The sequence below is a fragment of the Bos javanicus genome, chromosome X (genome assembly GCF_032452875.1).
Source record: "Bos javanicus breed banteng chromosome X, ARS-OSU_banteng_1.0, whole genome shotgun sequence".
NCBI lineage: Eukaryota > Metazoa > Chordata > Mammalia > Artiodactyla > Bovidae > Bos > Bos javanicus.
Window position 1 is genome coordinate 86,602,967 of NC_083897.1, and position 27,461 is coordinate 86,630,427.

Genomic DNA, 27,461 nt, shown 5'->3' on the forward strand with positions numbered 1-27,461 from the left:
GTAAAAAAATGTGGCTCTCTGCAAGAAGAATTTGCCTCTTTGTATTTTTTAAAAAATGAACTCAATCTTATACCATTTAAGTATATAAAAGAAAATGGCATGAGAAGCTGGGGTGGTGGAAAATGGGAAGATGCTCATCAAAAGGTACAAACTTTCAGCTGTAAGATGAGTAAGTTCTGAGGACCTAGTGTACACATGGAGTGTATAGTTAACAGTTCTGTATTGTATACTTGAAAGTTGCTGTGAGAGTGTAGCATTAATGTTCTCACCATGAAAACAAAAACAAAATGCTAATTATGTGAGGTGAACGAAGTGCTAATTAACCTTATTGCAGGAAACATTTTACAATGTATACTTGTATAAAAATTATCACATTGTACATCTTAAACTTACACTGCTGCTGCTGCTGCTGCTGCTGCGTCGCTTCAGTCGTGTCCGACTTTGTGCTACCCCATAGATGGCAACCCACCAGGCTCCTCCATCCCTGGGATTTTCCAGGCAAGAACACTGGAGTGGGTTGCCATTTCCTTCTCCAATGCATGAAAGTGAAAAGTGAAAGTGAAGTCGCTCAGTCGTGTCCAACTCTTAGCGACCCCATGGACTGCAGCCTACCAGGCTCCTCCATCCATGGGATTTTCCAGGCAAGAGTACTGGAGTGGGGTGCCATTGCCTTCTCCGAAACTTACACTATATCTCAATAAATCTGAGAGAAAACACTGAAGGAAAAAAGTGACCATAAGAGTAGGTATAATTTTTATTGTGCATACCTCTGGAGCTGGAGAGAATCATCTAGTCCACAGTCCATGGGCTCTAGGTTGCATGGGCTCAGTAGCTGTAGTTCCCGGGCTCTAGAGCACAAATTCAATAGTTGTGTTGCATGGGTTTAGTTGCTCTGTAGCATGTGGAATCTTCCAGAAGCAGGGATGGAATCTATGTCTTCTGCCTTTACAGGGAGATTCTTTTCCACTGAGCTACGAGGGAAATTCTGGAGTTACTTTCTTAATTTCTCTTTCATATTTTTCATTGTTAATGTAAAATGGGATTGATATTCCATATTGATTTTGTATTCTGCAACTTACTGAACTGATAGGTTAGTTGATATATTTTTGACCTAGTCTTCAGGGTTTTCTATACAGATTGTCATGTCATCTACAAACAGTGGCAATTTTGCTTCTTCCTTTCCAATTTCTTTCTTTCTTTTGCCTAATTACTCTGGCTGATACTTTTGATACTACATTGAGTAAAAGTGGTGAGGAGGGCACCCTTTTCTTGTTCTGATCTTAGAGGAAAAGCCTTTCGATTTGCATCACTGAATATGGTGTTGGATGTGTAGTTGTCATGTGTGGCCCTTCTCATGTCTAGGCTCATTCCTTCTATATTTAATTGGTGGAGAGTTATTATTATGAAACAGTGTAGACTTTTAGCAGATTTTTTTTTCTGCATCTGTTGAGTTGATGCTATGATTTCTATCTTTTACTTTGTCAATGAATGTAGTGTATAGCATTTATTGAGATTTGTATGATGAATCATCCTTGCCTCCCAGGGTGCATCTCACATGACCTCGATGTAGATTCTTTGAATGTGCTGATGAATTTGGTTTGCCAATATTTTTGAGACTATCTGCATGTACATTTCTTAGGGATATTGGTTTGTAACTTTTTTTTTTGTATTGGCCTCAACAGCTATTGTGTCAGAGTAAGGTTGGCCTCATGATGATTTTGGCAGAGTTCACTTGTCTTCAATTTTCAGGCAGGGTTATCATTAATTTTTGTTAATTCTATTAAATGTTGAGTAAAATTCCCCAATGTAGTCACCTAGTCCTAGACTTTCACATGTGTGTGTAAGGGTGGGTGTGGAATTTTCATTATGGACTCAGTCTCCTTACTAGATTTAAATTGATTCAGATATTCTATTTCTTCATGATTCCAGTCTTGGTGGATATTTTTGTTTCTAACACTATATCATTGTCTCCTAGGTTATTAAATTTGTTGGCATTTATTATTTGTATTTTGCTTACCTGGTAGCTCAGCTGGTAAAGAATCTGCCTGCAATACAGGAGACCCTGATTCATTTGATTCCTTAGTCCAGAAGATCCCCTGGAGAAGGACTCCAAGTGTAGTATTCTTGGGCTTCCCTGGTGGCTCAGACAGTACAGAATCCACCTGCAATGTGGGAGACCTGGATTTGATCCCTGGGTTGGGAAGACGCTTCCTGGCTGTTTCAGAGTTATGTAAAGACATACCTAGGGCATGTCCCATTCCATGAGAAAAGATGTCAGCGTACAGTAGTCTGTGAGTGTTAACTGTCATACCAGTTGTTATGCTTATTAGCTGAAACTGTACTGTCAGATGACTTCCCAGCAAGAAGTGGTAAGCAGCCTGATGCTTTCAGAAAACTTAAAATCTAGACCAAAGCTGTTGTTGTAATGAAGGGAAAAATGAACTAGTGTATTTTTCTGGTAAGTTTAAGGCTAAAACTATCCACCTTTCACTGGAGGAAAATACTACTTTTTTTCATCAGGTCTCCACTCACAGGTCACAAAATGGTGTTTTCCTGCAGTTTCAGAGCTGTGTAAAGACAATCCTAGGACACACTGTACCATGTCATGAGAAAAAAGGTCAGGGGAGAGTGTTCTTTGGGTTTAGAATGTCATTTCTGTTGTGACTCTGATTAGGTGAAACAGAACTGTCAGATGACTTCCCATCAAGAAGTGGCAAGCAGCCTGATTTTCAGAAAACTCAACAACTTGACAAAAGCTATTGTTGTACTAAAGATAAATGAATAAGCATGTTTTTCTCACAGGTTTGAGGCTGGAATTATCCAGCTTCCACAGGTGAAAAGTATAGCTTTTACCATAATAACCCAATTACCAGACTCACAAAAGCCTATTTCTTGGCTGTTTCAGAATTGTAAGGACACACTGAGGACCCCTATACCATTCCATGAGAAAAGATGTCAGGGAAGAGTGTTCTGTGAGTATTGACTGCCATATTTGTTGTTACCCTGAATAGGTGAAACTCTTCTGTCAGATGACTCCCCAGCAAGAAGTGGCAAGCACCTGTTTCTTTCAGATAACTGAAAAACTTGAACAAAACTGTTGTTGCAATGAAGGGGAAAATGAACCAGTGTGTTTTTATGGCAATTTTAAGGCTGAAAATGTCCAGCTTTCACAAGTGGGAAAATACTTATTTTTCCATTTGGCCCCAGTTCCCAGGTTCACAAAAATATGTTCTGTACATTCTCAGAGTGATGTATGGATACTACTGGGACACAGTGTACCATTTGATGAGAAAAGATGGCAGGGTATAGTGTTCTCTGTGTGTTGACTAACATACCACTTGTTACTCTGATTAGGTAAAACTGTACTTTAAGATGACTTTCAAGCAAGAAGTGTCAAGCAGTCTGTTGCTTTCAGAAAACTCAAATACTTGACAAAATCTGTTGTAATGAACCAGTGTGTTTTCCTGGTAGATATGAGGCTCCAACTATCCAGGTTTCACACCTTGAAATACTTCTTTTGGCATCAGACCCAATTCCCAAGTTCACAAAAACATGTTTCCCTGCAGTTACAAAGCTGTGTAAAGACACTCCTAAGACACAATGTGACATTACACCCAAAAGGGGTCAGGGGAAAGTGCTCTGTGAGTGTTGACTGCCATATCTGTTGTTACACTGATGAGGTGCAACTATAATGTCACCTGACTTTTCAGAAAGAAGTGACTAGCAGCCTGTTTCTCTCAGAAAACTAAGAAATTTGACCAAAGCTGTTGTTGTAATGAAGAGAAAAATAAACCAGTGCATTTCTCTGGCAAGTTTAAGGTTGCAACAATGCCCCTTTAACTGGGTGGGAATACTTCTTTTGCAATCAGGAGTCAATTCCCAGGTTCACAAAAGCATATTTCCTGGCTGTTTCAGAGTCGTGTAAAAGCACATCTAGGAAACAGTGTATCATTCCATGATAAAAGATGTCATGAGAGAGTGTTCTTTGAGAGTTGATTGCCATACCTGTTGTTGCCCTGATTAGGTGAAACTGTACTGCCAGGTGACTTCCCAGAAGAAGCGGCAAGCATCCTGTTGCTTTCAAAATATTCAAAAGCTTGATAAAGTTGTTGTTTTAATGAAGAGGAAAATAAATGAGTGTGTATTTTGGGCAGGTCTGAGGCTGCACTATCCAGGATTCACGGGGGGAAAATAGTTCTTTTGCCAACAGGTCCCAATTGCCAGATTTACAAAAACATGTTTCCTGGCTGTTTCAGAGTTGTGTAAAGACAATCCTAGGATGCAATGTACAGGTTCCATAAGAAAAGTGGGCAGGGTAAAGTGTTCTGTGATTATTGAGTGCAATAACTGTTGTTAACCCTATTCAGTGAAATAGTACTTCAGAAGACTTCCCAGCAAGATGTGCTAAGCAGCCTGCTTGTTTCAGAAAACTCAAAAACTGTTGTGTGTGTGTGTGTGTGTGTGTTTTATGAAGACCAAAGCTGTTTGTTTAATGAAGAGAAAAAATGATCCAGCGTTGTTTTCTGGCATTTTTGATGCTGCAAATATCCAGCTTCCACATGTGGAAAATACAGTCTTTACCATAAGAGCCTAACCCCCGGGTTCACAAAAGCATATTTCCTGACTGTTTCAGAGTTATTATGTAAAGACACAGCTAGGATACAGTGTACCTGTCAGGAGCTGCGTTAGGCATTGCTGACAAAATGGAGGCACAGCCCCAACCCCCTCTCCTCATCCTGCAGGCACGGTCCTGGGATGAAGGAGTTAGGTCTTGTGATTCTGACTTGTTCTTTCCTTTCCTTGGTTGAGCTGGCTGGAAAGAATGTTAAGGTGCTTATTGTTCTTGAGAGGAGCATGAGAAGGCACAAAGTCTTCTGCAGTTGTGCCCAGAGAATAATACATAAAGTTAACCATTGACATTTGTTCAAGGATCTCTACAAAGAATGCTCCAGGGTGAGCATGTAGGCCACAGCTTGAGGCCATGGGAGGATTGTTATCTGAGACCTGTTTGTGAGGGAAATATTTATAGCAAAAGAAGTTTGCTGAGTTTAGGGTTTAGGAATAATTAAGAATAGTTAGAAGCTAAAAGTTTAAGGAATGTTGTAGTGTTAGCATATTTTACTATAGCTTATAGAGATTAGGAATTTTAGAGATATTAATAGCTAGAAGCCTTTTTAGGAGATAGTGATCTTAAGATGCTAGGGGCAAACAGGATTTAGAAAGATAAGAAATAAACTGAGGAATGTGGCATGAGTTACGATGTAATCACAAGTTAAGTATAGGACACATAAGAGGAAGTAGATAATAGATAGTAAAGCCGATTCTGAGAGAATCACTGAAGCAGGAACTCTGTTTGTAGGGTAACAGTGATTTCTGGAGACAATGAATCTGGGAGTGGGGGGGGACTAAAAATGTCAAACCTCTGACCTATTGCTTTTGTTAAAGTATAGAAGAAAACCTGAAGCTTGAAATAAACATGTAGTCCCGTACTTTGAGTCAGAGGCTACATCATTACCCACTGACACCGCTTATCCCTTCAGGCTGATTCCCTGGCTGCTGGAGCTGGACTCCGGAAAGTGGTGTCCAATGTAGAGCATCTGAAGGGTAAGTAACTTTGTGACTGCAACACAGAGCGGTTAGGATTGTACCTGGGGGTGGCCGGCACCCCTCTGCAGTTAAGGCAGGGTGAGGAGGGTACAGAATGAATAAGAATATTCTCTAGGAAAATGGATCTCTCTGCATCCAAGAATAGACAAATGTTTATTGAAATATTACTTCACATGTTAGCCCATAGAGGCGTTAAGGTAAGCACAGGAAGACTATCTAAATTTCTAATTTTTGTCCAAGAGCAATGCTCATGGTTTCCTGAGCAGGGCACCATAAATCTAGAAACCTGGACTAAGGTTGGAGATCAGTTACATTTGTTTTATACTGTGCATGGGCCAGAAAAGGTTCCTGTAGATACTTTTGCTCTGTGGAATATGATTAGGGACGTCCTGGACCCTCGGCATGAGGCTGTTAGACAGCCTATGGGAGAGGCTACAGCGGTGGATGGTGGGTCTCCGCCTTCTGCGAAGATCACGTTTTCTGCCACTGATGAAAAAAAGGAGGGAGACTGTGCTCTACCTCCGGAGGAGGGGGAGGACTTGCAGGACGCTGCAGCCAGGCGCCCTAGCAAGGCCCCTCCTCCTCTACGCAAACTTTTAAAAATTTATCCATCACTTTCTGATTTAAGGCGATAGCCGCCACCTCTGTTTGCACCTCCCAGGGCCCAGAAGTTCCCCACTTTGCCGCCAAAGCCTCCCAGAGCATTGCCTGAGGCTGAGGAAGATAAAGAGTTTTCTGAAACAAAGGAGCTTTTGAAGCAGATGCATGCACAATATACAGAGCGTGGTCCTTGGAGAAAACCCCCTCAGGGGGGCCTCACCCAGGCTAGATGAGAAGTGGAACAACAGGGGGACTTGGAATTCTCTATGGCCTTTCAAGTAGTCTTTACCAAAACAGAAGTGGGAAGCGAGGAAGAGGGAAAATGGGAACCGGTCCCATGTAAGCTACTGAAAGAGCTTAAACAAGCTTGTCTTGATTATGAATCTACCTCCCCCTGTACACTCACCCTGCTAGATGCCTTGGCTGGAAGCTGGATGACAACATATGATTGGAGAACGGTTGCAAAGGCTTGCCTTCCTGGAGGAGAGTTCCTCCTGTGGTTGGCAGAGTATGATAAGTTGGCTAGACTACAGTCAGCAGAAAACAAAACCTCTAATGATGCACAACTCAGGACAGTGGGATCTGCGGCATTAAAAGGAGAGGGAGAATACGAATCTAACGTAGTCCAAGCAAGGTTGTCTAAAGAAGCACTTAATCAGATTATGGCCATAGGTATCTTGGCATGGAAATCTTTGCCCCCTTCAGATGGAAAGTTATCCACTTTGAGTAATATCAAACAGGGACCTGATGAGAGATATGAAGACTTTGTGGCCAGATTGAAAACTGCTGTAGAAAGACCAGCAGAGATAGTTCTTAAACAATTGGCTTATGAGATGCCAGTTCTACCTGTCAGGCATTGCTTAGACCTGTTAGAAGTAAAGGAAGTCTTTGGACTTACATACAGACCTGCCAGGAAGTAGGAACCTCCTTTATGCAGGGGGTTGCCTTAGCCACAGCCTTGAGGGGAGAAACTGCTGCCCAAGTTATTCAGGGAATGAGAAAAAAGATTTACCCTAATGGAAACGATTCTACAAAAAAAAAGTGTTTCTCTTCTGGCCAAATGGGGCCTTTTTGCCAGCAATGTCCTGCCAAGAAGGAACAACAAGCCGTGCCAATACAGACTAAAACTAACCCTCCAAAGATACCTTGTCCCTCATGCCAGAAGGGGTATCATTGGGCAAAGTACTGTAGATCTAAATTCCATAAGGATGGGACTATGCTCACCACCCCCCCAAGTACAAGGAAGTAATTTTTCCCAGTTTCAGGGAAACAGGCAGCAGGGGCAGCCCCGGCCCCAGACAACAATAGGGGCAGTCGTGTTGAATCCTTTTATTCCCTTTGTTCCGTCTCAGAACTCCTCAGAGCAACCCCAGTTAGTGCAGGACTGGACCTCAGTTCCACCACCGCAACAATATTAACCCCTGACATACTGGTTACTCCAATTCCAACAGGAGTGGCTGGCCCCCTACCTGAGGGCATTGTAAGACTTGTGCTAGGGAGTAGCTCGCTTTCCCTTCAAGGAATTTTGGTGGTGCCTGGTGTAGTAGATTCTGATTATACTGGGGAAATTAAAGCTTTGATCTCGCTACCTGACAAAACTGTGCAAATTAATAAAGGTCAAAGAATAGTACAGCTTTTGCTTTTACCTTATTATCAGACAAGAAGAACCTTGTCTTCTCAAGCTAGGGGTCCCAAAGAATTTGGATCTAGTGACCTATCCTTTTGTGTGCAGAAAATTACAGCTTCAAGGCCTTTGAAAGATTTTTTAATTGAAGGAAATAAAATGTCAGGGCTGTTGGATACTGGAGAAGATGTCTCTTACATTGCTGGAAAAGATTGGCCCTCGTCCTGGCTGACACGTCTGACCAATGCCGGCTTGGTAGGAATATGGTCAGTGCCCTCGGTTGCTAAGAGCTCACAAATTTTGACATTGCCAGATGAGAAGCGGGCACAAGACACCTTTTGTCCATATGTGATTCCTTCACTACCTTTTTCTTTATGGGGGAGAGATATATTACCTCACATGGAAATGCTTTTATACTTCCCAGATGAAAAGGTTACTAACCAAATGCTGCAAATGAGGTATAATCCTAACAAGGGGCTTGGTAAAGATCAGCAGGGAATTGTTTCTCCATTAGAAATGGTTCCTAACAAGAATAGAGAAGGTTTAGGATGTTCACATTTATACTAGAGGCTGATGCTCTTGCTGCCAACACTATTACCTGGAAATCTGATGATCCGGTATGGGTGGAGCAATGGCCCTTAACACCTGAAAAGCTGCAGGCAGCTGAGGATTTAGTTATGGAACAACTGGCAGCCGGCCATATAGAGCCTTCTAATAGCCCCTGGAATGCTCCTATTTTTGTCATTAAAAAGAAATCAGGAAAATGGAGATTGCTACAAGATTTGAGAGCTATAAATGCAACTATGGAAGACATGGGGGCCCTTCAGCTGGGTCTCCCTTCCCCAGTAGCTGTGCCCTTTCAATATAATGTGATAGTTATAGATCTACAGGATTGTTTCTTTACCATGCCCCTGGCTGTTCAGGATTGTAAAAGGTTTGTTTTCAGTCTCCTTTCAGCTAATTTTAAACAGCGAAATAGAAGGTTTCAATGGAAAGTTTTGCCTCAGGGAATGAAAAATAGCCCCACCTTGTGTCAGAAATTTGTGGATCAAGCTGTGCAGAATGTTAGAGGAAAGTATAAAGATCTATATTTGATACATTATATGGATGATATTTTGGCTGCCCATAAGGATAGAGCCTTGTTGCAACAAATCTTATCTGAATTGATTGAAGCCTTGGAAAACTGGGGTTTGAAGATTGCTTCAGATAAGATACAAGTAAATCCTCCTTTTTCTTATTTAGGGAGGGTGTTACATACCCATACCGTGAGTCATGCCCCTTTGCAGCTGTGGAGAGATCATTTACTAACTTTAAATCATTTCCAGAAATTATTAGGGAATATTAATTGGATACGCCCACATTTAAGACTGACTACTGCAGATTTAAAGCCTCTGTCTGATTGTTTAAAGGGTGATCCTGATCCCAGTTCTAAGAGAAAATTGACTAGTGAGGTGGAGTCTGCTCTTGTTAAAGTAGATGAGGCTTTGAATGATCAGTTAATTAGGATTAATATTACCAGAGTATGGGATTTAATTATTCTCACCACGGAATATACACCTACAGAATGCTTGTGGCAAGAAGGCCCATTGCAATGTCTCCATCTACCAGTGACCCCAAGAAAAGTAGTTTTGTCTTATCCCAGCTTGATGGCACAATTAATTATAAAAGTAGAAAAAGAAGTGTGGAACTTTTTGGAAACGAAGTAGCAAATATAGTGATTCCATTTAATAATGATCAACTGCAATTTCTTTTACAAAATAGTGATGTTTGGCAAGTTTCCCTGATAGATTTCAGAGGTCAAATTTTGTTTCATTTGCCCTCAAGCCCCCTTTTGCACTTTTTGAAAACACATTCTGTGATTTTTCTGAGGAAATTTTCTATTAAACCTTTGGAAGGGGCAATTTTAGTTTTCACAGATGGTTCCTCTAATGGTAAAGCAGTCACAATTATTAATGGAAAATCCCATGTTCAGGTAACTGAAGAGACATCTGCCCAGAGAGCTGAGTTAAGAGTAGTTATTTGGGCTTTTCAACATTTGAGAGACCGTACCTTCAATCTTTTGACTGACTCCCAATATATTGTAGGGTTGTTTCCTCATATTGAGACTACTAATATTCCAGAGAATAAGACTACCTATCTTCTCCTTGTTATTTGATTTACAGAAGGAGATGAAGCATAGTGCTAAGGAATAATTTGTGGGACATATTGGAGCCCATTCTGGCTTGCCCTGCCCTTTACATGAAGGAAATGCTTTGGCAGATGCATTAACTAAAGGAATTACTTTAAACTTACATGAAAAGATTGACAAGGCCAAAAATTCTCACAAAATTCACCATCAAAATCCAGCTGGTTTAAGGTATGAATTTCATATCCCTAGGGAGGCAGCTAGACAAATAGTTATGTCCAAATTGCCCAACATCTAACCCATCTCCACCATTAGGAGTAAATCCCCGAGGCCTTAGGCTTAATGCTCTCTGGCAAATGGATGTAACTCACCCCGGCCTTTGGAAAACTGTCCTTTGTGCATGTTACCGTGGATACCTTTTCTCATGTTATTATAGCCTGTGCTAGATGAGGTGAAGCAGAAAAGGATGTAATTCAACACTTGTTTCAGTGCTTTTCCCAAATAGGACTCCCTGAACAGATAGAAACAGACAATGTCCCAGCTTATATTTCTGCTGCTTTTAAGAGATTTTGTCAACAATTTTCTATAGTGCATCCAACAGGAATACCTTACAATCCCCAAGGCCAAGCCATGGTGGAAAGGGCGCACCAGACTTTAAAACATCAGATAGCTAAATTAAGGCAGGGAGAATTTAAGTATTCCTCTCCACATCATGTTCTACACCATGTTTTGTTTGTAATTAATCATTTAAACGTGGACACACAGGGGAAGACTGCAATGATGAGACACCGGATTCCTGAAGGGGCTACAACTCGGCCCCTGGTCAGGTGGAAGGACTTCCTTACCAGAGAATGGAAAGGGCCAGATGTGCTGTTAACTTGCAGGAGAGGGTATGCTTGTGTGTTTCCACAGGATTCCACTTCTCCTGTTTGGATACCTGACAGACTGATTCAACATGTCCAGTCCCATGAGATCTCCAAGAACACGAAGACCCCTGAGGTCACTGAGATCCCTGGAGTCCTGGAGTCTGGGACTGAAGGAAGATGGGGAGATCAGAAGCTCATCGAGTCCTGACTTGAGGGAGCCAAGGAGAAGCCAAAGGGCGAGTGACCCTTCACCTGAGGCTTCACCACTAGTACATCGCTTCAGGCACCTAGTGCTTCAGGAGAGACATGCTGATCGAGTCCAGCCATATTCTGCTCCACCTCATCACTGTCATCATACTCAAGCAACTACCTCTAGCATGGTGCCAACATGGGGCCAGCTGAAGCACCTTGCTCAGCAGGCTGAAGAATTAATAGAAAGGGGGAGACATGAGGCCACTCCTATGGTAATGTTTGTGGCTATGCTTGCTGTGCTGGCTTGTCAGCCGAGGCCCACCAGTGCAGAAAAAGTTCATTGGGCCTATTTGCCTAATCCACCTTCTTTCCAGCCTGTTGATTGGATGAATGAGCCCATTCGTGTTTTTGTTAATGATACTCATCTTTTGGGAGGGGCTTCCATCTATCCTAATAATGCTAAAGCAGTGGTCAGCGCTCCCTTCAATTTTTCAGGCATGTCCGTTTATCTACCTATTTGCTTTGCCATACCTTCTTCCTTACAAGGATCAGCTCCAGTTCTGAGTGCATGTGTTAGCACTTCCTTGAAAGGCATGCTTACTGATTCTCCAAGAAGCAATAGCAAGAGAGACTTTTGGTCCTTACAGCTACTGATGCCAGGGGCGCAAGAAAGACAATATGATGCCATAAAACAGACAGCCCCTCATTTAAAGGACTTTCCAAACTGTGCACTCCCCCCTCCGGATTCTGATGAACAAGGACTACGGGCCTGGGAAAGCATAAGAAGAATTTCTGGCTTTCCTCGTTGGAAAGAATGCATGTACACCATAAAGTTATCTATTCCCACTGTTGCCACCAGACATTTTCTGACAGAATGGGGGTTCCCCTATCTTTCGGATCAATGGAGAAATATACCATGTTCATGGATAAGAAGAATCAATATAATGAAAATGAGTATATTACCCAAAGCAATCTATAGATTCAATGCAACCCTATCAAGCTACTACTGGTATTTTTCACAGACCTAGAACAAATAATTTCACAATTTTTATGGAAATATAAAAAAACCTCGAATAGCCAAAGCAATCTTGAGAACGAAGAATAGACATGGAAGAATCAACCTGCTTGACTTCAGGCTATACTACAAAGACACAATCATCAAGACAGTATGGTACTGGCACAAAGACAGAAATATAGATCAATGGAACAAAACAGAAAGCCCAGAGATAAATCCATGCACCTATGGATACCTTATCTTTGACAAAAGAGGCAAAAATATACAATGGAGAAAAGATAATCACTTTAGCAAGTGGTGCTGGGAAAACTGGTCAACTACTTGTAAAAGAATGAAACTAGAACACTTTCTAACACCATACACAAAAACAAACTCAAAATGGATTAAAGATCTCAACATAAGACCAGAAACTATAAAACTCCTTGAGGAAAACATAGGCAAAACACTCTCCAACATACAGCACAGCAGGATCCTCTATGACCCACCTCCCAGAATATTGGAAATAAAAGCAAAAATAAACAAATGGGACCTAATTAAAATTAAAAGCTTCTTCACAACGAAGGAAACTATAAGCAAGGTGAAAAGACAGCCTTAAGAATTGGAGAAAATAATAGCAAATGAAGCAACAGACAAACAACTTATCTCAAAAATATACAAGGAACTCCTGCAGCTCAATTCGAAAAATAAATGACCCAATCAAAAAGTGGGCCAAAGAACTAAACAGACATTTCTCCAAAGAAGACATACAGATGCCTAACAAACGCATGAAAAAATGCTCAACATCACTCATTATCAGAGAAATACAAATCAAAATCACAATGAGGTACCATTTCATGCCAGTCAGAATGGCTGCAATCCAAAAGTCTACAAGCAATAAATGCTGGAAAGGGTATGGAGAAAAGGGAACCCTCTTACACTGTTGGTGGGAATGCAAACTAGTACAGCCACTATGGAGAACAGTGTGGATATTCCTTAAAAAACTGGAAGTAGAACTGCCATATGACCCAGCAATCCCACTGCTAGGCATACACATTGAGGAAACCAGAATTGAAAGAGACACGTGTACCCCAATGTTCATTGCAGCACTGTTTATAATAGCCAGGACATGGAAGCAACCTAGATGTCCATCAGCAGACAAATGGTTAAGAAAGCTGTGGTACATATACACAATGGAATATTACTCAGCCATTAAAAAATAGATTAGAATCAATTCTAATGAGGTAGATGAAACTGGAGTGTACTATACAGAGTGAAGTAAGCCAGAAAGAAAAACACCAGTGTAGTATACTAACACATATATATGGAATTTAGAAAGGTGGTAACGATAACCCTGTATGCGAGACAGCAAAAGAGACACAGATTTATAGAAGAGTCTTTTGGACTCTGTGGGAGAGGGCGAGGATGGGATGATTTGGGAGAATGGCATTGAAACATGTAGAATATCATATGTGAAACGAATCGCCACTCCAGGTTCGATGCATGATACAGGGTGCTCGGGGCTGATGCACTGGGATGAGCCAGGGGGATGAGATGGGGAGGGAGGTGCGAAGGGGTTCAGGATGGGGAACACTGTACACCCGTGGCAGATTCATGTCAATGTATGGCAAAACCAATACAATATTGTAAAGAGATTATCCACCAATTAAAATAAATAAATAAAAGAAAGAAAGAAACCTGTATGCAGGTCAAGAAGGAACGATTAGAACCAGACATGGAACAATGGACTTCTTCAAAATCGGGAAAGGATTGTCACCCTGTTTATTTAACTTATATGCAGAGTACATCATGTGAAATGCCAGGCTGGATGTATCACGAGCTGGCATCAAGATTGCCAGAAGAAATAACAGCAACCTCAAATATGCAGAAGATACCAGTCTAATTGTAGAAAGCATGAACTAAAAGAACTAAAGAGCCTCTTGATTAGGGTGAAAGAGGAGAGTGAAAGCTGGCTTAAAACTCAACCATCAATATACTAAGATCATGGCATCTGGTCCCATAATGCACTTCATGGCAAATAGATGGGGGAAAAGTGGAAACGGTGGTAGATTTTGTTTTCTTGGGCTCCAAAATTACTGCAGACTTTGACTGCAGCCACGATATTAAAGACAATTGTTCCTTGGAAGAAAAGCTATGACAAACCTAGACAGGGTATTTAAAAGCACAGACAACACTTTGCCAACAAATGTCCATATAGTGAAAACTATGGTTTTTCCAGTAGTCATGTACGGATATGAGTTGAACCATAAGGAAGGCTGAGCACTGAAGAATTGATGCTTTCGAATTTTGGTGCTGGAGAAGACTCTTGAGAGTCTCTTGGACAGCAAGGAGATCAAGGCAGTCAATCCTAAAGAAAATCAGCTCTGAATATGCATTGGAAGGACTGATGCTGAAGCTCCAACACTTTGACCACCTGATGTGAAGAGCTGATTCACTGGAAAAGTCCCTGATCCTGGGAAAGATTGAGAGCAAAAGGAGAAATGTGTAACAGAGAATGAAATGTTTGGTTGGCATCACCGACTCAATGGACCAGTTTGAGGAATGCTCAAACTCATGAATTTGAGCAAACTCTGCAAGATAGGGAAGTACAGGGAAGCCTGGCATGCGGCAGTACATGGGGTCACAAAGAGTCAGACATGACTTAGGGACTGAACAACATGAGGAATAGGCCGGGAGGAACCTAGTCAACTAGAATTACCCTTGCCCTGTCACTCCTGAACCCCAGAAAAAGAGTGAAAGTCCCCCTGTTGTGTCAACAGGAGAAAGCTACAGTCTTATTTGCTGTGTCTCTAACTCCAACCTGCTGTACTCTGGCAGAGGATGCAGAGAGAGAATGCTGAAAGTTCATGTAGCTGTTTCTCCCTGGTTCTACTGAGAGAAGAGGGGACTGTGCCAGGGTAAACTCTGTGTTTACTCTTAGGGACCAGCTAGTTGTGCTTTGTGTGAACTTAACATAGCACCACAGAAACCTCCCCATGCCCTGCATTTGCTCCTCAGAATATATCAATAATACAATTTCTAAGGATGCCTAGTCTTCCTTACATAAGCTCCACTTTTCCCCCAGGGATTATATGGGTGAGAGAGTTTTCATTCACTTTCTCTTTCTTCTCATTACAAACACCCCGAACCACACTCAGGGATTGCATGGCCATGCCAAGACTTGGCCCAGCCCCAGATTCTCTGCCATTAGCAATCTTGGTGCACTCTGACTGGCTCAGGGGAATTTGACCTCAAGGAAAGAACTCATGGGGCCAATCCTCTCCCTAGAGAAGGTCTCTCTCCGAACAGAAAATGAACCAAGGACTGATGACTTGAGCCCTCCTTTGGAAAATATTTTCACTGTCTGCCAACAGAGGGCATGGCTGAGAGGGTCTATTTGCTCAGCAGGGAACTTTGCATAACTTGACCCTCTGCCTTCCATAGCTGTTGGGAGTTTAACCCCCTTCATATCCTGATGATGGTTTAACTTCTCAGAAGGATACATGCTATATTTCATTCATGATCTGGTGACCATAGAAACCACCATCTATCCATATTTATTTTCAACTTCTGTTCATTTCACCATGGTTCTCACCTTCCTCCTCCCTATTCTAGGAGTTTGTTTCCCAGGGCCCCATGCCACAATTAGACAATCTCACATGGATCTGGGCTTTGGCTTTGAGTTCTCTGTGAGGTAACTCAAAGGGCTTAGCACAGAGGACAGGGCCTAGAGTGAAAAGTTTCACAAGCGAGATGGCTACTTTGGGCAAAAGAAAACCGTTTCCTTGCAGCCTGTGCAGCAGGAGCTATTGGTTTTTACATCATTTATCCCACACATGCAGATACAACATGCTTCTTTAAAAGCCTACTGGACTCATATAGTGAAACTCTGGAATAATATATGACAATTTTACTGAGGTTAGATCTGACACTGACCATCTTGACACAACAGGGTCAAACCTATCTGACCACATATAGGTGTACCTTGGAGGTATTGCAAGTTCAGTTCCAGATTACCACAATAAAACAAATACCAATAAACTAAATCAATGAATTTGTTGGTTTCCTAGTGCTTATAAAAGTTATGCTTACACTATACTGTTGTCTATTCAGTTAAAAATGTACATATATTAAATAAGAATATTAATACTTTATTGCTAAAAAATATTTTAGAAGCTTTTTATTCTTCCTCAGCATCTCCTAAACTCTCCAGGCCCAGGCCAAAGATTGTTCCCAACTACTGCTAAGTTTTACCTCAGCCTGTTTAGCACATGACTTACCTTCCAGAAAGGAAGCAAATTCCCCAAAGTCTACTGTGGGCTGGTATGCAACCTTAGACTGGGATTTTGAGGTATGAAGAGGTATTGGGAAAAAGAACTGAGAACAGGGACTGGTTGAAACTTTTTGGTGACAGAACAGTCTGTACAACCCCAGTCTGTACATTTGAGTACTTGACTTACCAAGTGAAATTTGTAATAATTGCTCATCACTTTTTCATTTTCCCAACAGCTGGTGCCTAGTCCAGAGTGTTCCTTAAATTTAAGACTTCTGACACACATAATTGTGCCTAGAAGTGGTTCACATCAGAATCAGACAGGCTCCTAGACTGGCAAACTGAAAAGTAAGACCTTATTTGAGATGCACATTACTAATAGTAAAGAGAAAAGTATATGTGTAGAATACAAAGAAATAGTTGCAAAATATGACCAAGAATGAAAAAACATCATATTAATATAAATAGAAAAAATAATCTTGAATATTTAGATTTAGTATTCACTTTAAGGAAAAGCTATTTGGCTAATAAGTTGGCAAGCACTTTCCAGACCTTAAATTATTTGAGGATTCTTCCACTCCAAACATGTTTTTCCCTTCCTTAAATTAGACAATAAATCCATGTTTAAATTTTCCTGAACCCCTTACCACAATCAAAGTGGTTACCATACCCATTACCTCCAAAAACATTTTTCCCCCTTTGTATTATTTTCCTCTCTACTTAGCCCATCCCTATCCCTAGGCAGCCATTGATCTGCTTTCTTTCACTATTATCTTCATTTCACTAAATGCCCTTTGCATTTTGTTGAATTTTACATAAATGCAATAATATACTATAGTCTCTATTTTTTTTTTTTTGTCTTTTTTAACTCCGCATATTTTGAGATTTTTTCCAATGCTGTTATTTTGAGCAATGTTATTTCTTATTATTGTTGTATGATGTCTCATCATATGACTAGTTGGGCTGTTTTCAGTTTTGAACACTACAAATAAGCTGCATGTACACGTCTTTGAGATACCTATGCTTTCATTTCACTTAGATAAAATCTTAAGAGCAGCACTATGTTAACTGTATGTTTAACATTTTAAGAAACCACCAAATTGTTTCCAAATATCTGTAACAACATATTTACTCATGGAGGCTTCATATGATGAGTCTTTTATTATTTGAACCATTCTAATAGGTGCATTGTGATATATCATTTTAGTTTTAATGATTATCTCCTCATTGCTTATAATGTTGATTATCTTTTCATGAGCATCTTAATTGCCGCCCATTTATCTCATTTGGTGAAGTGTCTGTTCAAATACTTTCCCATAATACTTGTTTAGTTTGTTTACTTTTTACTAATTTTTAGCACTTTTTAGTATATTCTAATTACAAGACCTTTGAGGGTTATATATTTGCAGCTATTATCTCCCATTCTGTGTTTTACCTTTCATTTTCCTAACAGTGTCCTTATTAGAATGAATTATTTTAATTTGGATAATATCCTATTTATTGATTTTGTCCATTTTACTTCATAGTTTTGGCTACTTATTTACTTTTGTCCTATCCAATTTCCCTTACATTTTTTTCTTATCATTTCTCCTAGAAATGTCTTTGTGTTAGCTCTTAAATTTAAGTCTAATGTTAATTTTTACTTTTTAATCCTTTATTTTATTATTGTGGCATATCACATGTATTGATTTGAATATATTGATACATCATTGCATCCCAGAGTGTATCTAAATTTGTTTTAGGTTGTGCCTATTTTTACTTTATTTATTTTTTAATTGGAGGATAATTGATTTACAATATTGTGTTAGTTTCTGCCATACACCAACATCAATCAGCCATAGGTATACATATGCCCCCTCCTACCTGAACCTCCCTCTCACCTCCCATTCCATTGCTTTTTCAGTGGTGTTTTGTTCAATTTCCACATATTTGTGATTTTTTAGTTTTTTTTTCCTGTTATTAATTTATGTTTAGTTTCATACCATTGGAGTCAGGAAAGATACCTGCTATGTATTCAATCTTCTTGAATTTGTTAAGATTTCTTTTGTGCCAAACATAGTATTTATCTTAGAGACTATTTCATGAGCTTAAGAATATGAATTGTTGCTTTGGATGTTTGCTTTCTTCATATATCTGTTAGGTTCATTTGATCTAAGTTGTTCAGGTCCAGTGTTTCTTTATTGATTTTTCTATCTGTATTATTTACTTTTTGCTCATAGTTGGTTACTGATGTCCCCTACTATTATTGTATTGCTGTCTATTTATACCTCTGGATCTGTCATAAATTGCCTTATTTATTTAGGTGGTCTAATATTGGAGATATTTTCTGTTGAGGAATTTATCACATATTCATTACATTATTTCTTTCTCTCTTATTACAGTTATTGTCTTAAAATCTATTTTTTTCTGTAATAAGTATAGCTAACCTTGCTCTCTTTTGGCTTTTATGTATGTGGAATATCTTCTTCAGTCATTTACTTCGAGCATATGTATGTCCTTAAATCTGTAATGAGTTCACTGTAGGCAGCTTATGGTTGAGTCTTTTTTAAAAAATCCATTTAACCACCGTATCCTTTGATTGGACAAAATAGTCTATTTAGATTTAAAATAATTATTAACAAGTGAGGACTTACTGGGGACTTCCCTAGGAGCTCAAGTAGTAAAGAATCTGCCTGCAATGCAGGAGACCCAGGGTTCAGTCTCTGGGTCAGGAAAATCCCCTGGAGAAGGGAAAGGCAACCTACTCCAGTATGCTTACCTGGAGAATTCCAGGGACAGAGGAGCCTGGCAGGCTACATTCCATGGAGTTACAAGAGTCAGACACAACTGAGCGACTAACACCTTTGCTTTTCACTTTTAAGGTCTTTTGCCATTTCCTAATTTTTTTTTTAGAATTTTATAGATTCTTTGTTACATATTTTTCTTTCTTGATGTCTTTGTGAGTTAGTAATTTTCTGTAGTAATATACTTTGATTTCTTTCACCTTTGTGTATCGACCATAGGTTTTTGCTTTATGGTTACAATGAGGTTTACATAAAACACCTTATAACAGTCTGATTTAAACTGTTAACAACATAAATTTTTTAGCATACAAAATGTCAACAGTTTTCTTTCTCCCAAACACACTGTATATTTTTGGTATCACAATTTACATCTTTTAATATTGTATATCCATTAACAAATTATTGTAGCTTTACATTTTTAAATTATTTTGTTTTTAACCTTTACACTAAGGTTATAATGTATATATGTCATTGAATATTAATATATTTTGAATTTGACTCTATATTTGCCTTTACTTTGGGCTTCCCTGCCAGTTTTATACCATTACATGATTTCATGTTACTAGCTAGCATTCCTTCTTTTATGCTTGAAGAACTCCCATTAGTATTTCTTATAAGGCAGTTCTAGGGGTAATAATCTTCTGATTTTTATTTGGAAACATCTTTTTCTCATTTTGTTTTCATAAAGGTAACTTTACCAGGTAAAGTATTCTTGGCTGACAGGTTATTTTTTCTTTCAGCACTTTCTGAATATATTATCCCACTCTCACCTGGCCTGCAAGATTTCTGCTGAGAAACCTGCTTATAGCTTTATCGGGGGGTTCTTTTTTGTGTAAAAAGCTTCTTTCATCTTACTGCTTCAAGATTCTGTCCATTGTCTTCAATTTTTTGACAGTTTTATTTTAACTGCCTTGGTGAAGTCTTCCTTGAGTTGAACCTAATTTAAGATCTTTAATTTTTATGTGCCTGGATGTTCATCTGGGGAAAGCCCCAGATTTGGAAAAATTTTTCATTTCATTATTTTTAAAATAATCTATCTTCCCTTTCTCTCTCTCTTTTCTACTTCTGGGATTCCTGCAATGTAAATACTGTTTAGTTAGTTGGTGTCACCGAAGTCCCATCAGCTTTCTTGATTTCTTTTCACTATTTGCTCTTTTTACTCTGCCTGAATAATTTCAAGTAACTTGCCTTCACATTTGCTGATTCTTTTGTTTGATTGAGTTGGTATTGGAGTTGTCTATTCCATTTTTGGGTTTTCCAGGTGGTGCTAGTGGTAAAGAACCCACCTGCCAACACAGGAGACATAAGAGACATGGGTTCAATCCCTGGATAAGGAAGATCCCCTGGAGGAGGGCATGGCAACCGACTCTGGTATTCTTGCTTGGAGAATCCCATGGATAGATGGGACTGTAGCCTGGAGAACTACAGTCCATAGGGTCACAAGGGTTGGACACAACTGAAGTGACTTAGCATGCATGCACATTCCATTTGTAGTTCATTCTATTATTTAGCTTCAAACTTTTTATTTTTAAAAATATTTTTATATCTTTATTGAATTTCTCATTTTGTTCCTGTGTTGTATTTCTGATTTTGTTAATTGTAAATCTCTTTTCTCCTGTAGCTTTCTGAGCTTCTTTAGAACAAGTGTTTTGAATTTTTTCTCAGGCAGTTCATGGCTCTCCATTTTTTGAGGCCAGTTGTTGGAGGTTTATTGTATTCCTATGGGAGAATCATGTTTCTCTCTTTCTTTGTGATCCTTATAGCCTTCATAGGTGTCTGCAAATTTGAAGTGGCAGTAAACTAGTCTACACTTTATAGAATGTCTTTAGTAATGAAGGTCATTCAGCTGTCCTTGGGTGGAATGCTAGAATGTGCTGTGGCCCTGGGTCTAAAGATATGTTGTGCCAAGTGGGATGTAATGTTTTCTCAGTTCATGCAGGTGGTGTTCATAACATGGACAGCTATGTGATCCTTGACAGTGAGTCAATGAAGGGTTTGTTGTGGCTGCAAAGACTAATGGAGTCCTCAGCATTTCCTCCAGATTCAGCAGTGAGGAATGTGGTGGTGGTGGCCAGAACCAATGGCCCAAATGCACATGCTTGGCTATGTGGACCAAGCAGGTTCCTGCATAGTAGCAGGGGCTGGCTACAGGCACATGAGCTGTGGTGAGGTCTAGAGTCAGTGGCAGGGGCTGGGGCCAACTACAAGTAAACAAGCAACTGTGATATCCCAGTCTGTCAGTGTGTACTTCTATGGTTTTCGTGGCTATCCACAGATATCTTGTATGGCAAGTGCTCCACTGAAGGTAGTTGGGGAAGATTTTGTGCAGGCATATGTCTGCAGGAGTTCCTTCTATTCAGGTATGGTGGCATAGGCCAGTGACAGGAGTCTGTGCTAACTCAGGGCACCTGAGCAGCTGTAAAGACCTGGGCTGTTGACATGAACTCATGAGGCTACAGGGGCTATGCACAGGCTTTGTGAACAAAGGCAGTGGCCCATGATGGGAATAGAAGCTAACAGAGTGCAGGGACATGTTTGTTCCTTTAGGTGTTGGCTTACATGAGGTGCAGGCCTCCAACAGGGATTAGGACCAGCTCCTGATGCAGAGGCACCTGTGAGGTCTTGCCTGTTGGCATGTTCTTCATGTCCTTGTGTGATTGCAGGGGCTTACCATGAACACATACATGGCAGTGGAGGATATGGACAGGAGTTGGAGCTAGCAGTAGTAAAGTGTAAGACTGTAGGTACTAGCTGTGGGCATGTCTGGTGGTGCACACTAGTGACAGTAGTTGGGGCTAGATCTGGGTGCACAAACAGCTGTGCTGGCCTGGGCTGTCAGTGTGCACTCATGTACCTGCAGGAGCTAGCCAAATGCATACACAGCTGTGAAGGCGGTGGAGGCTGGTGACAGAGCTTAGAGCATGCAAGTGCAAGGCTATAGTTTCTAGCTGTGCATGTGTGCAGTGATACAGGCCAGTGACGGTAGTCAGGGCCAGATATGAGCCCATGAGCATCTGTAGAGGCCTTTGATCTCAGTGTGTTGCTGCAAGGGATAGCCATGGGTACATGTACAATAGTAAAATCCAGTGACAAGAATCATGTCAGATCTGAGCACAATCATGTCAGATCTTGAGAAACTTCAAGACTCTGGGCTATTTTCATGTCCTTGTTCATCTACAAGTGCTAGCTGCAGATCCTATCACTGTAGTTGGATTTGGCCAAGGCACAGCTGCAGAGGCTAGGGTTGACTACCAGTGCAAATCCCAGGGCCAAAGGCTTTTATGGAGGTGCTGGACTGGGCTGCTGAGGGAAAAGGGGTGAGCAGGAAGGGACTCAGGCAACAGGCTTTTGTGACTGTGAAAAGTTTTGGGATTGTCATTGGCAAAAGATGCTGAGGTCATCTATGGACCAGTTCTCTCTGGTCCATGATGAAGTCCTGAGTGATGTAAGCTCGGCATATCTGCAGCATACAGTAGGGCTATTGAGGTCATCAGTAGTGAAGGCTGATGGGAACCACAGATCAGGCCATTGGGAACCACAGTCACTCCTGCCATGGGCCTGACACAGGTAGCCTCTGCCCTTCTTCCTTGTTCCTATCCATCTCTGTACATTTCAGCTTTTATTTATAGGTGTGTGCATGCTCAGTTGTGTCCAACTCTTTGTGACCCTATTGACTGTAACCTGCCAGGGTCCTCTGTCCATAGAATTTTACAAGCAAGAATAATGGAATGGGTTGCTATTTCCTCCTCCAGGGGATCTTCCTTACCCAGAGATCGAACCTGCATGTCCTGTGTCTCCTGCATTGCAGGCAGATTCGTTGAGCCATCAGGGAAGTCCCATTTATAGGTGAGGTCAACCCAAAGCAGGTTCTTAATGTGGTGCACTAAATAGCTGGCAAGCCTATCTGCTCACTCTCTCTCCTTTTCCAAACTCTCTTAGGCTGGGAAGTTACCTCTTGGTATTGAGCAGTACCAGCCTGGGGGATGGGATAATGCAGGCAATTTGAAACAGACAGTTATTCTCAGGGTTTTCATTCCACTTTGGAACAAAATAAAAGAAAATAAAACTTCTTAAGTGATCTCCTGAGCTATCACAGAACATTTTTCATTCCTGGGAAGCTATCTAATTGTAGTTATTTGTCAAAGAAGAGAAGCTGCTATCTCCTACTCCACCCTCTCAGCCCATTCCTTTACTTTCAGTATCTATGTGCTTCTACATTTAATGTGATTTTTTAAAATAGAAAGCATATGACTGGGTGTTGTTTTATGATCCACTCTCAGTCTCTGTTTTTTAATTGGTGCATTTATGGCATTAAATTTTTTAAATTTTATTTATTTTTAATTGAAGGATAATTGCTTTACAATATTATGTTGGTTTCTTCCATACATTAACATGAATCAGCCATAGATATACATATGTTCCCTCCCTTTTGAATGTCCTTCACATGTCCTACATCATCCCACCCCTCTAGATTGTTAAAGAACCCCAGTTTGAGTTCCCTGAGTCATGCAGCAAATTCCCATTGGACATCTATTTTACATATGATAGTGTATATTCCCATGTTACTCTCTGCACTCGTTCCACACTCTCCTTCCTTACCCCCACCCCCAAGTCCACAAGTCTGTTCTCTATGTCTGTGCTTCCATTTCTGCCCTGCAAATAAGTTCACCAGTACTGTCTTTCTAGATTTCATATATATGCATTAATATATGATGTTTGTTTTGTTCTTTCTGACTTACTTCACTCTGCATAATAGGTTCTAGGTTCATTCACATCATTAGAACAGACTCAAATGTATTCCTTTTATGGCTGTATATACAAGCTTCTTTATCCATTCCATCAGTCAATGGACACCTAGGTTACTTCCATGTCCTAGCTATTGTAAATAGTGTTGCAGTGAACATTGGGGTACATGTGTCTTTTTCAATTTTGGTTTTCTCAGAGTATATGCCTAGTACTGGGATCGCTGGGTAATATGGTAGTACTTGGGTTTGATCCCTGGGTTAGGAAGATTCCCTGGAGAAGGGAAAGGCTACCCACTCCAGTATTCTGGCCTGGAGAATTCCATGGACTCTACAGTCCCTGGGGTCACAAAGAGTCGGACAAGATTGAGCGACTTTCATTTTCACATACTGTATTCCATAGTAGCTGTATCAATTTATATTCCCACCAACAGTGCAAGAGGGTTGCCTTTTCTCCACATCCTCTCCAGTATTTATTGTTTGAGATTTGTTGATGATGTAAGCCATTAACTTTTAAGTTAATATTGATATAGCTGGATTGATATGTGCCAATTTTGTTACTTATTTTTTAATTGGGGTATAGTTGCTTTACAATGTTAGTTTCTGCTGTACAACAGTGTGTGTGTGTGTGTGTGTGTGTGTATGTGTATATACATATATGCCTTCCCTCTTGGGTTTCCCTCCCACAACCCCCAGACACCCATCTAGGTCACCATGGAGCACCTAGCTGAGTTCCATGCACTATACAGCAGGTACTACACTAGCTGTCTGTTTTACACATGGCAGTGCAGAAGATGTGGTAAATAAATACAACGGAATATTAATCAGCCATAAAATGATATGGATCATTAATGGATGGGCCCAGAATCTATTATACAGAGTGAAGTAAGTCAGAAAGAGAAAAATAAATACTGTGTGTAACAGTTTTCTATTTATAGTTTTGTTCTTTCTTTTAATTTTGGTCTTCCATGACTTATCTGCCTTCTTTTGTTTTAATTCAGCGTTTTATATCATCCCATCATTCTCCTTTCTTGGTACCTCATTGTACTTTAAGACATATTTTTATTTCCCTTGTGTTTGCAATATACAATTAAAACTAATTCAAATCCATTTTTCAAGTAGCATTATATTACTTCACATGTAATTCAAGGACTTAGAGTATTCTCAGTTCCTCACTTTCCCTTATGAAACTTTTATCATTCATTTCATTTACCCCAAATATATAATCACTTCTTACAAGCTTAATACCATGATTTTAAACACACAGTTGTCTATTAAGGATAAGGAAAATATTATTTTTCTTTTGCCATCAACTTCCCCAGTACTTTTCCTTTATTTATGTATAACATAATTTCTGGAATATAACATTCCAAATTTTCTGAAGATTTTTAAAAACAAATTCTTAAAATGTACGTCCACTGACAACTAGTGCTCTCAATTTTTGTTGGTTTAAAAAAATCTGTATCTCAATCACTTTTTAAAATTAATTTATTTTAATTGGAGTATAATTACTTTACACTATTGTGGTTTTTGCCATACATCGATGTGAATCAGCCACAGTTGCACATGTGTCCCTCCCATCCTGAACACCCCCCACCTCCCTCTTCACCCCATTCCTCTGGGTTGTCCCAGAGCACTAGCTTTGCGTGCCCTGCTTCATGCACTGAACTTGCACTGGTCATCTACTTTACATATGGTACTATACACGTTTCAATGCTATTCTCTCAAATCATCCCACTCTCACCTTTTCCTGCTGCTGCTGCTGCTGCATCGCTTCAGTCGTGTCTGACTCTGTGTGACCCCATAGACAGCAGCCCACCAGACTCCCCCGTCCCTGGGATTCTCCAGGCAAGAACACTGGAGTGGGTTGCCATTTCCTTCTCCAATGAATGAAAGTGAAAAGTGAAGGTGAAGTCACTCAGTCGTGTCTGACTCTTAGTGACCTTGTGGACTGCTACATAGTCCAAAAGTCTGTTCTTTATATCTTTGTCTCTTTTGCTGCCTTAAACATAGGATCATGAGTGAAGTAACTCAATCAGTTTTAAAAGACAATTCAAATGGATCCAGAATTCTAGATTGGTATAGATTTTTTTCACCACTTTAAATACTTAACTCTACTCACTTCTTGATGCACAGTTTCTTTGTGTGTTTGTCTATGTGTTATATCCTTTTTGATTTTTAAAATTTTAATGAAGTGCAATTCGTTTACAACATTATATTAGTTTCAGGCGTACAGCATAGTGATTTAACATTTTATATTTTATACTTAATTTAAAGTGATTATAAAATGATTATAAAATATTGCCTATATTCCCTATGTTGTAAGATATATGCTTGTAACTCATTTATTTTATACATAGTAGGGTGTACCTCTTATTTCATTACCCCTGCCATGCCCATCTGCACTGATCTCTCCCCACTAGTAATTACTAGTTTGTTCTCTATATAAGTGAAGCTGATTCTGTTTTATTATATTTATTCATTTATTTTATTTATTAGTCCACATATAATTGATAACATAGAGTAGTTGTCTTTCTCTGACTTATTTCACTAAGCAGAATAACCTTTGGGTCCATCCATGTAGTTTCAAATGACAAAATTATAATTAGTTTTTGGTGGCTGGGTAATATTTCACTGTGTTATACACACACACACACACACACACACACACACACACAGGAAGCAGGAAGAGGGCAAAGGCTAGGGCCATGAGGATATGCCATCATCCAGAATCAGGGCCTGGGGACCAGGGTGGGTGAGGAACCAGTGGCATGCAGGGACCCAGGCCTTGACTCCCCACCTCACAAGGGCCCCAAGATGTTCTCCCACAACAACCATGAGGAGGAGAGGCCAACAGCTGCTTCTGGGTCACGAGGACGACTCAGGCACCAAGGAGCCCCTGATGCCACATCCCCGTGAATAAACTGACAAGTTTTACCTCAGCCTTCGGAGTGTCAGCCCCATCCTCTCCGCCTCCACCTCTGCCTCCAAGGAGCCAGCCATGGGTTCCTTCATGTGTGGGACGCAGCTTGGGGACCCCAACCCACCCGCCCTGCCCGCCGGAGGGAAAGACTCAAGGTCCCTTCTCCTGAGTGGCTGGATTGACCCAAGGTCACCTCTTGCTCTTGTTTTCTGAGAATCTATGTAAATCGACTTTGGGGGAGGGGAGGTGGGAAGAAAATGCAACGCACTAAAAGGGAACAAATGAGTGAAAACAAGTAAAGAGGGAAAGAGGTCAGTGAAGTAGTCCCATCTTCTCTGGAGATGCTGGGCAGTGACCAGAGTGCCCAGTCAGCCCCAAAATCATGAGAATCCAACATGGATCTGCTCCTGTCTGGGTGCCATATCAGCAAGCTGAAACATAGGGAACTTTTGTGTCCTTATACATGCTCTGCTTGACCAGAACCACATGCATGTGGTCAGCTGGCCCCAAGACAAGCCAGCCCTGGCTTCTCAACTTATCTCCTTGCTCATCACATCCCAAACAACAGTGACTCTGCAGCCCCAGCCAATCAGGTAGTTTCCATTTTTCTCTTCCTTCTTCTCTATTCTATACAAGCTTCCTGTCTTCCTCTTCTGAGTGCAGTTTTTCCAGAAGAAATTGTCCACTTTATGAAAGGTTAAGCAAAATGTGTTTTTATCGCCTCAATTGTCTTCT